Here is a 12,291-nt window from a genome sequence, read left to right as displayed (position 1 = left end):
TGACAGACTGATTCTGAGACTTGGATTTTGGAAGTAATGCCATAAAGAATATGGGTATACATGTATCTCATGCCAAGCTGACTTGATCATCTGGGGTACATATGTAGAAGTGGCTAGCTGCGTTGCAGGGTCGATCGAACAGCATCATGTTTCCTGAGTTCTTGTTCACAAGATACTATAGAGCTGCAGACTGGGCAGGAAGAAGCAGTGCAGGGTATGACTGAACACGGCTGTGTGACATTTGCAAACTCTCCGCCTTAAACCATCAGACCTATTTGATGTGATCACATTCCTCTGCATCCGTTTCCGAAATTAATTTACAAAATCAGAAGACCACTTCAATAATTTAGTGTAGAAGCCACAAGGCCATTCCTTGCCTTCTTTCTATACCTAGGAAAGGTACTTATAATGACAAGGTTCTTAACAATCTGGTTCCCTGAAATTCCGGGAGCCTCTTGCCTTTCAGCCCCATTACTCCTTTCTCCTCTGGATAAGGCATGTTGACTTTGTATCCCTGTTTTGGGCCCAGATGCCCACTCTCTTTCTACCTCACTCCCCAACAGAAACATTGTTTCTTTGTAGAAGCCAAATGCCTCTGCGGGTCACAGCCATGTCTTGTTGACCTGGCCTTCTCTTTACAAGAGCCTCCTCCCTCTGCTCTTAGCCATTATTTCCGAGTTAATGGAAGCCTTGGATCAGGGAGGGATTTTACAGCCTGCCGGCTACTCTGAGAAGAATGTATTTCCTGTGGACAGCCTCCTGGTTCTCTCTCTACATTCTGGGCACCCGGTGTTTGACACGGTCCATCTCACTACCCTAGAGAGTGTCATTTCTCCTTCATTTAACAATGGCCTTTCCTGAAACATAACACATATGTGTCTAGCCCACATAGAAACCTTTGTTTCTCTAATTTGCTTATGGGATGCATTTGAAAGCCAATGTTCATCACCCAAAGTGTGTGGAGCAGCTTAGCAGGCTCCGCCCCTGAAAGCAGCGCGCTCTGCAGGGCGGGCCATCCAGGTGCAGCCACAAAAGGCCAGTCTAAGAGGAGAGCCATGCTTGTCCAGAGAAGGAAAATGGTGAATTTTGTGATGGGACTGAGGAACTGGGCTCAGTGTAACACAGTGTAGATTTTAATCAGACCCAAGTCTGAAATGTGTGGAGTAAATTACAAGTTGGATTTTTTTTTGTTGTTTCCAACCAAGATACTACTATATTGATATTTTGCTGTATCACAGATCAACTTACAGTATTTATTCTCTTATTTTTCTAGTTATGTGCTGGCCTTGTAGACAGTCATTCTATTTATCTTCATTTTACATGTATGAGCATTTTGCCTATGTGCATAAATGCACCATGTACATGAGAGTGGAGGTCACAAGAGGGTATCAGATCCCCTGGATCTGGAGTTAAAAGATGGTTGTGAATTGCCCTGGTGCTGGGGATTGAACCTGGGTCCCCTGAAAGAGCAGCTTTTCAACTTCTGAGTAACTCTCCGACCCCTAGATGGGTGGTCTTAAAATCAGACAAGTACTGTCTTCTGTTGCTCTCGTTATTTAATTGACATAATAGTTGCATATACTCACTGGTATAATGTAAGATGAATACACACATATATCTATAATATATCTATATACCTATCTATGTATTACATATTAGTGATTTAATTAACATATCCATTTCCACATATAACTCTCCTTTTTTTAAAAAAAAGATTTGTTTTTATTACTTTTATTTATGTATAAGTGTGTGAGTGTGTGTAAGAGTGTGTGTGAGTGTGTGTGAGTCTGTATGTGTGAGTGTGTGTATATGAGTGTGTGAGAAAGTGTGTGTGAGTGTGGGTATTAGTATGTGTGAGAAACTGGGTGAGTGTGAGAAAGAGTGTATGTGTGTATGCGTGTATGTGTGTGCACATCACATGTGTGTGTGTTCATGGAGAGCAGAAGAAGGTATCAGGTCGCCCAGAGCTGGAGTTGCAGGCAGTTGTGAGCCACCTGTTGTGAGTGCTGGAATTGAACTCAGGTACCTTGGTGAAAACTCTCAACTCACCCCTCTATTTGTGATATAAACATTTAATATTAACTTTATAGCAATGTTGACACGTGCAGTATGTTGTGGGGACAGTGTCTCCCAGTCGGTCATCTAGAACTTCTTCCTATACCTTAACATCTGGTCCCCTGACCTTTCTGGCCTCCTCCCTCCCCCTTCCCCTGATAACCACCTGCGTTCATTCTTCTGTTTCTCCAACCTGTACTTTGGAAGCTCTGGTGAATGAAGACTGTGAAAGCTCATTTATCAAAACCCAGGGGCAGCTGCCAGCTCAGTCTGAAAGATAAGATTCTGTTCCTCTTTAAGAGGAACCAAACACACCACACTCATATACAGAAAATATCAAACTTAGACTTGCACACATATAAAGACGCTAACGTACACAAGCACACACACACGTGTGTGTGTGTGTGTGTGTGTGTGTATGTGTGTGAGAGAGAGCAAGAGAGAGAGAGCGAGAGAGAGCTGATGCACTGTGTGTGTGTGTGTGTGTGTGTGTGTGTGTAGACAAACTGATGGAACAGGGCTGCAAACTCTTATCCAAAGCCCCAAGGGGCCGTATGTGTTTTGGAATTGAGATTGTTTTTAATTTTCAGAAGATAAATTGTAATATAAAGACATTACACGCTACACTGAGTAAGGTCCAGGTCAGGATCCTATAATCAAACATTAGTGTCTCTACTGTGAATGTGTGATTACTCATGCCAAGTAGATAAATAATGGCTATAAATAGCCCCACGCCGATTTTGCTGCCCAATGAGTTCGGGTAAGGTCACATTGACTGCCAGTGAGTTACGGAAAACTCCATCCTGAGCACTTTCTCGACCTGGGGAATTTGGCGTACAAGGCTGCAGACCTCTGTTCAGACAAGTTCCTTTCTGGAGCACCTCCTGCTCATGAGGGAAGCTGACAAAGCGGTTTTACACCTATCACCTGTGGCCTGCCAGCTCATCTACCAGTAGCATTCAATAAGTACCATGAGGAGAGGCTTAGGTGTGTGTATGAGTGCACACAGGTGCATGTCTGTGCGCACACATGTGTATGTGTGCACACACATGTGCATGTGTGTGCGCACACTGGTGCATGTGTGCTTCTGTCAGTGTGTGTGTGTGTGTGTGTGTGTGTGTGTGTGTGTGTGTGCATGTCTCTGTGGGTTGCTGGTTTTTAACTTAGAGCCTTACACATATTAGGCAAATGCTCTACCAATGAACCCAAACGAGAAAGATTTAAAAATAACTAAGACTGAGGCCTAGAGCAGACTTCTGTGGTGAGGGCATCATAGCAATGAGAGAAATGGATTTGGGAGCAACAGACGTCTGTGTATCACGTGGCCAGTCTTCCATTTGCCTGCACTGACCCTCTCAGCAGGACAATCACCTCAACTGTTACAACAGGGTCAGTTCTATAGACCCAGATGGAAGACACCTTTAAAGGCAGTGGTTGCTGGGGCTTCAATATAAGTAATCGGGAGAGTGCTTGCTGTGCAAGCAAGGGGCCCTGAGTTTGATCCAAGCATGGTCGCAGGAGTCTGGAATCTAGCACCGAGGAGGTGGAGACCGGATGACCCTGGGGCTCACTGGCCGGCCAGTCTAGGTGATCCGTGAGCTCCAGGTTCAGTGAGAAACCCTTCTCAAAGCCTAAGTGGGAGACTGGGTGTGGTGGTGCATGCCTTTAAACCCAGCAGTCAGGAGTTCAAGGCTCACTGACCTGGCCTAGAATTCTAGGCTAGAATGGCTATGTAATAAGATCCTACTTATAAATAAATAGATAGATTAAATATAATAATAAATATATAGATTAAATGAATAAATAAATGGAACCAAGAAAGACACCTGCTATTTACTTCTGGTTTACACACACAAACACACACATACATACACACACACACATGCACCCACACATCACTGTAATGTCAAACAGCTCTTAAAGCAAAGAATTTTCTTGTTCTTGAATTGCCAAACCTTTCAAGACTGAAAACAACAAAAACAAGTTATAATCCCTACTTCAAAAAGAGACACACATTTGCATGTGAAACAGTATCTTTCAAGCGCCCCACCCCCAATTCCTACCTCAGATGTTTGCCACATTTGGAAAGACCTCCCAGCCAGTGTCCGGCAGAGAGCACCTTCATCTCCCTACCTCAGACTGACTGCGATCATAAGCCTCAGTAGCGTCTACGACATTTACCTCAGCCTGAGATCTTCAACGCAATATCCACAAAGTAAATATTTCTGAACTCACTGTGGCCCTTTATCTTCGCCTTAAAGGTTGCAGAAAGGAAAGGCAATGGCAGGGATTTTTAGTTTTCCCTTTTGCATTTTCGTGCCCCCCTATCATGCAAAACAGAGGGGAAAGAAGACAAGGAACCCCCTAAGAGAAAGGCAGTTTCCAGCCAGCGACTTCGTCAAAGCACCGATTTTCAGTGTGACATTCACTGGGGAAGGAAATTATGCGGTAGAGATTTTTAAGCGTTGAGCTGTCACCGGGGAGCATGAAGATTTACATTAGTCCCTGGCATCACATCGTGATTTAGATTTGATAGCACTGGACACAGAATTTCTTCTCTTTGACATTTTGAGGAGTCCCACGGGAGAGAACTCTGAGTGTGGAGTAGTGTATTTCCTGTCCTGTTCTCTCCTGCCTGTTCAGGAGAGCATCCCTTCCGGTCCAAGAATCAAAAAGAGGCCCCACCAGCAGCAGCACCTGGGGAGCCCACAGGAAGGCCGGAGCTGTTGCCACGTTGACATCAGACTTCTTGGCTGGGAACATTGAGCAGTGACTGAGTCCGGCAATCTCTTACCAGTTTCTCTGAAGATACAGAAGGAAAGCTGACACTGTGCAAGAGGGACCCCAAGAGGGACCCCAACCGGGGCTTCCTCCATCACGTGCCTTCCTCCAGCGGCCCGCCACACTCATCAACAGACACTCTCCAGTTGCCTGGCTCCTCCCCCATCTCAAAATCTTCCTTGGCAGGTTGTGCATTCAGGTTCTGGCTGCCTCCTCCAAGAGCCAGGGGCAGTGATGGACAGCTCCTCCTAGGTCAAGTGGCCAAGGCTTCTGGAGGGTTTCCCTTCTTACTGTCACCTTTGAGGACCTCTTCTCCCTGCCAGTGGAGCAACTCTCCATCATGGTAATGACTGTACTTGGCTCTTTCGCTGTTGTTAGTAAGTAAAAGACGTCATGGGGGAGATGGCTCCATGGGAAAAACGCCCGCTGCACAGGCCCAGCATTCGTGTAAAAAGCTGGACTCGGTGTCAGAGGCGTGGCTTGGGTAAGGAGTGGTCAATTACAGACCTCGGGAGCTCACTGCTGTTTGTCTTAAAAATAAAAAAAAAAAAAAAAAAAGTGGACAGCGCTGGAGGAAGACGCTCTAAAATGCGTCTGCATAAACACTGGAGAAACATAAATACATACACACACACACACACTCACATACATACATACATACATACATACATACATACATACATATCTGAAGAATACAACCTGAAAAACTGTTCCATTTACCCAAAAGTCCGAAGTGATTGGAATGCATCCTGAAATGTGTCTGTGGACAATCTCACGCCTGTGCGAACACTGTAGGCAGAATCGAGTGCTCTCAGATGGCTGAGTCATTGGGCAAAGCGGTCTTACAGCTTCACCATCACGTGTGCCGTCTCCATTGACCAAGACAGCATTACGACGCATGAACATACCAGTACGGGAATATTCACACATACAGACTATAGGCTAGGGGTTGCCGGGAGCTAGGAGGAGAAGCGACCAGCAACTACCTCATGGACATGGCGTTTACTTTTGGGGTGCTGAAAGTATAGTGGAACCAGATAACAAAGAGAACAGCACAAGCTTTAAGGGTGCACCAAACTGCTCATAAGCACATGGCTGAAATCACCAGCTTTGTTACCTGTTTAACACACAGGCACACACACACACATACACACACAGGCACACACACACTAGCACACGCACACATATACACATGCGTAAATCTGATAGAACCCTGTGCTCTACTTGGGTTTTATTTAAAAAAAAAAATCTTAGTAAAACAAAATTTCATTTTAACAAGAGAGAGAAGGAAAGAAAAGGATGGCTCCAGCCATGGTTACACTTGTTTAATTGTTATTTATTTGTTTTGTCTTATTTTGTTTCTCTCATTCAGACAGGGTCTCATGTCGCCTGGACTGGCTTCCCACTCTCTAACCGGCCTTGTAGCTGAGGCTTGGCCTTGAACTCCTAATCCTCCCAAGAGCTGAAATTACAGGAGTGTGCTACCACACCCCGCTCTCAGTTGGTTTTTAGCAGAGTTTGAGCAAGGCAGAATTTAAGACTCAAGGCGCTAACGCAGTCCTCTCTGGTTGCAGACAAGGAAGTTACAGCTTCTGTGTGCAGTAAGTCAGTCCTGGAGAGCGAGCAGACATGGAGATTCCAGTATGGTCCTGCCAGTCTATTGAGTATGAGACAGTCTCTCGGGGCCTGCATTCACAGCAGGAAAGCAAGGCTGAAAACACCCAGTGTGCAACTCCCTCAAACTTCACCAGACCACTTGGTGCTGCAAAGTCAAATCACAGGGAGAGACAGCAGTCTGAGACGGGGCGAGGGGAAAGGGTTATTTAGGGGTCGTCAGCATGGGCACACCATCCCAGGCAGGTCTCTCAAAGTGGAACTGACTCAATTGGCAACTTTGTAACCTAACACTGTAGGGCTGGTTGACTGCACGGAGCAGGGTCCTAAAGCAAGTCTGGACAGGTAAAGTGCTATGTACAGAGCAAGCTGTTCGCCTGTTGTCTTGGATAAATCACTGGGCGGAACGTATGTTCTAAAGCCAACTGCCAGTTATGTATTGGTCCACAGTCATCCCTTGGCGGAAGGAGGGGCCCCTGAAACATTGTGAATAACGTTTGGTAGAGATCAGCACTCACAGAGACGAGCCATCAGTCAAGCACATAGTCCAAGAGAGTTTATCCAGTCCCGGGGATATAGAGTCCTGCTGAAACATGACAGAAAATCAGCATGTCCCTCTACAATGGCTTCCAGATCTAGGACGAAGTCTTCTACCTTGCAGACAAGATGCTCCCACCGCCCACCGTTAAACAAGACTCCCCTTCTTCCAGCACTGGCAACTTAACTTAGCTACAGTAGAAATTCCTAAGTCTCTTCTCCATTCTGAAGAAATTTTTTTCCCATTTATTTCCAATTCTGGATTACCTTCCAGGATGGTGAGAGCAGGGGCTCCCAGGATGCTGGGGAATCAGCTTCCACTGGAGTCCTGAGTCTGACCTCAGAGGACAGACGTAGGATCGGAAGGGAGAGGCTGGTCACAAGTGACCTATGGACAGAGTTCTGGGACCAGAAGTTTTCACATTGTTTAGTTTGATGATCTGAGTGTGATTGGACCTACATTCTCATACTTGGCTGCTGGCCTCCTGCTCCCTCCCGTTTCCAACACCCTCGGGTGCTGCTTGGTGAAATGACCCACTCCATTTCAGACTCATTCTCTGACCAGAGGTCAAGATTTTGTTTCCCTTTCAGTATTTAGCTGTCTGTCCTAAGCAGCTTTCTGACCTTGAGAATTACCCAAGTACGCATGGCAGGCTACCCCTGCTACAAGAGAGTGCTATAAGTAATTCCTGTTTTGGACAGTTCTTAGGGTTACAACTGTCCTAATACAGGAAACAAAACCTCCTCGGCCCCCTTTCTCTTCAGAAATGGCTCCTGACAGAGAGTGAGGGAGAAATGGTCTCTGTTTCCAGCCAGTGGGGGTTTGGGAAATTCTATATCCAGAAATCTCAACATAGAATGCAGAGGGGATGACGGCTGAACTACACCCCCTCTTAGATTTTCTTCTTTTGCTTTTTTTTTTTTCCCTTTCCACTTTTGTGTGGTTTTAACTACCAATGGCTTTCAACTAATTGGTATGTTCCTAGCAAGAAAAGAAATTATTAAGTTCTAACTGAATGCCAAAGCCTGCATTCAGGAAGGGAAGCACAGGGACACCAACCTTGGCACCAGGGACACTGAGTCCTGGAGGAGGCGGGGGGGGGGAAGAGGGGGAGGTGGAAGAACATGAGGGGAAGAGGAGGTGGAGGAAGAGGAGGTAAAAATATAACTCTGTCTGATTGCACCCCATTTACTGTAGGAACCTAAAGAGATCAAGAGAAAACTAGTTAGGACAGGTGGGGAAACCATCACCCACACGCATCCACAGTGAGCCGGAACTTGGGTGCTGGCTGGTTTCTGCCAGGAGGAAAGAAGGGTGTTCCCAGCCCAGGAGCAGACAACTCAAAAGAGCAGGATGTATTCTGAAGACACCGGAAAATCTGAATGGCATTACCATAAGGTTTCCTTACAAAGAGGCAAAGGTCAGGGTGGGGAAGAGATTTCGTATCTTATCGAGACCTTGGACTTCACTCTGTGAGGAAGAGAGTCCCCAAAAGTCGTAGGGTAGAGAACGAACAAGTTGGGTTTCTGGTGCATCATGCACTCCCGATGTGTGGCAGGTGGCCTGTTTTGTGGCTCCAGGCTCGTGGGTCTGAACTGTGTGTACCAGTGGAGAAGCCCTCTAAACAGATAGGGAAGTAGCTTTGTGTCTCAGAGTGGGGCTAAAGTCAGGGGCAGTGTCTTCTTGGCCCTGTCAGAGTAGCCAGCTTGACCTTGCAGAGTAGTTCATGTTGGGAGCTTCCCGGGAACATTAAGGAAAGCAGCAGGAAGTAAGGTAGGAGATGAGGGAAGGGAATGATTTAATACAGTCTTTCTATGGCTGTTCACAAAGCGATGGCGTCTCTTCCAGCGTCCGAAGACATCGGTCTTAGAGACAAATATCCCTTCTTTATATCGAATTCAAATGCTGATTAATATGCAAGAAAAATCAGACTCTAGTTGCTATTGAATCAGCCCCAGATGCACACCAGGTAAGAAGCCATCCAGTAGCTATGGGGAAGTTTTCATTCTTTAGGCTGGATGTGCTGTCCTCATATGCCCAACTGGTGCAGGACCGTGCTCTCCGCCACTGAAAGTATGCATCTGGCACTCGGGACCTGGTCTCAGGCAGACAGCGAGTTTCTTACTTCAGAAGTGCAACTGGTAGAGTCGAGAGCCTGAGAACAGAGACTGCTGCCAGGAATAGCAGGCGAATTCACCCACTTCCAAGAAGGTCACTCGTTGTGAGAACAGGGTGAAGGCAGCTTGAAGCAGATTCTTGGCACGGCCACGCCATGTCTGCCTGTTGCATAACTTACAGCCTTTGGTTCCCTTGATTGAGAGCGCAGTGTTGACCTGGCGTTTTCTGCGCCTCGCTGTAACGCCGCCGCCGGGTTTCCAGACCGCTCAGCACTGCTTGTCAGGCAACCTTCCCTATTAAGTTGGCTTCCCTCCTCTTTTAACAGCTACCTGTTGAGAGTCCTATTTTTAACGAACAATTATAACCTAAGAGCTGTCATCTGTCAGGTTGTAAACGTTTGTTAAAAATAGGAGTCCTAGACATGTAGTCATTAGACAGCAAAAAAGCCGGAAACAATGGAGAAGCCACAGTGGGAGATGTTAATTACATCTGAATTCATTACTGAAGTTCATCTCAGGAAGAAGGGCTGCGGTCTGTGGCCAGTTCTAGCAAGGAGGGCTGGTACCCTTCACAGAATCAGTTCATCTAGCCTTCAGGATGCTTTGTCTCTGTGGGTACCCTGCTCTTGTCTGTACCCTAGAAGAATGATTTTATAAATTCTCCAGACTTCTCTGGACGTTGGGATGGGAAATACAGAACACTGTCTGAGGACTGAGACGTACCTCAGAGGGAGACTGCTCTGAAACAATAGCTATCTCTTCTTGCTTTCCTTAGCTCCTCACTTACCACCCTGGTTCATCTCAGCACCTGAGGGAAGAGAACACGGAGATAAATTCTGTGCTACCACATTTTGGGAATGAGGAAACAGAGGTTTAGAAAGGTCAAGCAACACGCCCCAAATAAAGAGTTGGGAGAGGGCTGGGCCTTCTCAGAGCCTTCCTGCTGGGCCCACTTCTTAGCCTCTGTTCTGAGTCGCCTCTGTTTCCAGTGCATCACCTCAGACTGCCCTTCTCAGGGACTGAAGGCAGACCACCCTCTCAGCAGCGCCCCCACCTGGCTATCTGCTGCAAACCACTCTAGGTCAGATAGCTCTGACAGCTTGGGCTTTTTCCAGTGGGTCAAAGGTTACAAAATGTTCCACACCTGTCCCTGGTACCCAACACCCTCCAAAGACACACTGGGTAACAGTTAAGACTCAGGATATAAATGATAGAAGATCCAAGGGGCTATCGTCCCAGATTGAGTTCTCATGTAACCGTGATGCTCTGGGCTTCAGAACTCTATTTGCCTTTCTTTGGAGCAGGTACCCCCAATCCTACAGGATCCACCCCCAACCCCGATTTGGAGAAACTCAGAATTCCATATTCACAGAACACCAGGACATGGCAGACGATTGAGTTCAACGGGGCAGAAGGCCTTTAAATAGCAATGCTTCATGTGCCAGATTCCACATCTGGGGGAAGGGAGAGAGCCCTACCAATGGCCAGCCTCTCAGAAGTGACTTGAAAGTATCTGTGACATGCTGCTGGCTGGGTGTTTGCTAAAGTCTACCCAGGTGCCTGTACCACCTACTAAAATGTGGAGGCAGCCCCCAGGAATTGCGACCTGGACGCATCTCAAACAACCCAAGACAACAATGTAACAAGGTGTCCAGCGGTGACATTTTTCTCACGCAATTATGTATCTGATACAAACAACTTTGAGTTACTAGTTGCTCTGTTAAAAGTCAGTGTTTTCCAGGCCTGGGTGGATGGCTCAGCCAATAAAATGCCTACTGTGTAAGGAAGAGAATCTTCAATCAAATTCCAAGAATTCACACAAAAAGGCTGAACCCCAGCCCTGGAGGAATATGTGGGGACAGAGACAGGGGGATCCCTGGAGAGCATTGGTTAGCCAGCCTAATTGAATCAGTAAGTTTCAGGCTCACTGTGTGACCTCAAGTGACAGGCAAGTAAGGGAAGTCACCTGTGGTGATTTGAATGGCATGTCCCCCATAAGTCTCTGGCATTTGAAGATAAAACAAAACAAAAAAAGAAGTCTCAAAGCCTGCCCTCTTCTCCAGCAAGGACACACCTCCTAAACCTACCCAGACAGCACCACCAACTGAGAACCAAACGTCCAAATGCCCAAGACTATGGGGGACATCTGACTCAAACCAACACACACAACTCTGCATTTTCTTTCTTTTCTCTTCCTCCTCCTCCTCCTTCTCCTCCTCCTCCTCCTGCTCCTCCTCCTCCTCATCTCCTTCTCCTCCTCTTCTCCTCCTCCTCCTCTCCTCTTTCTAGTGTCTTTGAAACATGATAAGAAACCCGGCCGTTTTAGCTCCAAGTAATTTCGTTTGTGAATAAGAGGTTATCTTCCCATCACACACCCAACCCTTCCTCAGACCTTATTTCACACGTGCATCTCTGGGATGACACTGTGCTGAGGGCTTGGAGTTTAGAACCCTCCTCTCCCTTGAAATGACTCTACTGGGAGTCTGCAGTCCACAGAAAGAATCCCCGAGCTTCTAGAGAGAATGCTCATAAACCTCACAGCCAACCTCAGACTTTGATGAGGGGAGGCCGGTGCTTTGGACTGGCAGGCGGGCGGGCGGGCAAGGAGCACATGGCGTCTCTGCATTCCTCCCTCAGCTGCAGAGCTCCAGATAACTTTTTCCATGCAGCCGTCCAACCCTGTCCCTACAAGACCTGTTCTTTTTTTTTTTTTTTTAAACAAGTCAGTAAACGAACTAGAACTTCTGTCAAGTCTGGTGTCTCTATATAAATGGGTACAAATTTAACTTGACACGTTAATTTCTTTCTAGAAAACAATTTATATTCATAGAATCTCAGCGTTGGATGGCTTTAATGGTCGCCCCGCACAGTCCGAGCCCACACTTTGTCCAGTCACCTCTAAAGAAGCCTGTGTTCCCTGAGTGGCCATGATGAAGCTCTGGAGTCAGACCCTTCGTGCTTCTGTACTTCATCCACCTGAAAGAGCTGGGCCTAGTACTGTCTCATCTGCCTGAGTGGTGGAGGTGGATTCTCCAAGGGAAGAAGAGTAAAGACTAAAATTCCTACCCTCGGAGCTAAGGAAGTGGTTTGGTGGTAGATCCCTGGGATTGACAAATAAGATCCTAACTCTATCTTAGTTTTGTTTCTTTTTGTTGTGGCAAATGCTCTGACAGAAGCCACTCCAGG

This window comes from Rattus rattus, chromosome 2 (assembly GCF_011064425.1).
Source record: "Rattus rattus isolate New Zealand chromosome 2, Rrattus_CSIRO_v1, whole genome shotgun sequence".
Taxonomy (NCBI): domain Eukaryota; kingdom Metazoa; phylum Chordata; class Mammalia; order Rodentia; family Muridae; genus Rattus; species Rattus rattus.
Note: the sequence above shows the minus strand (reverse complement) of the source record.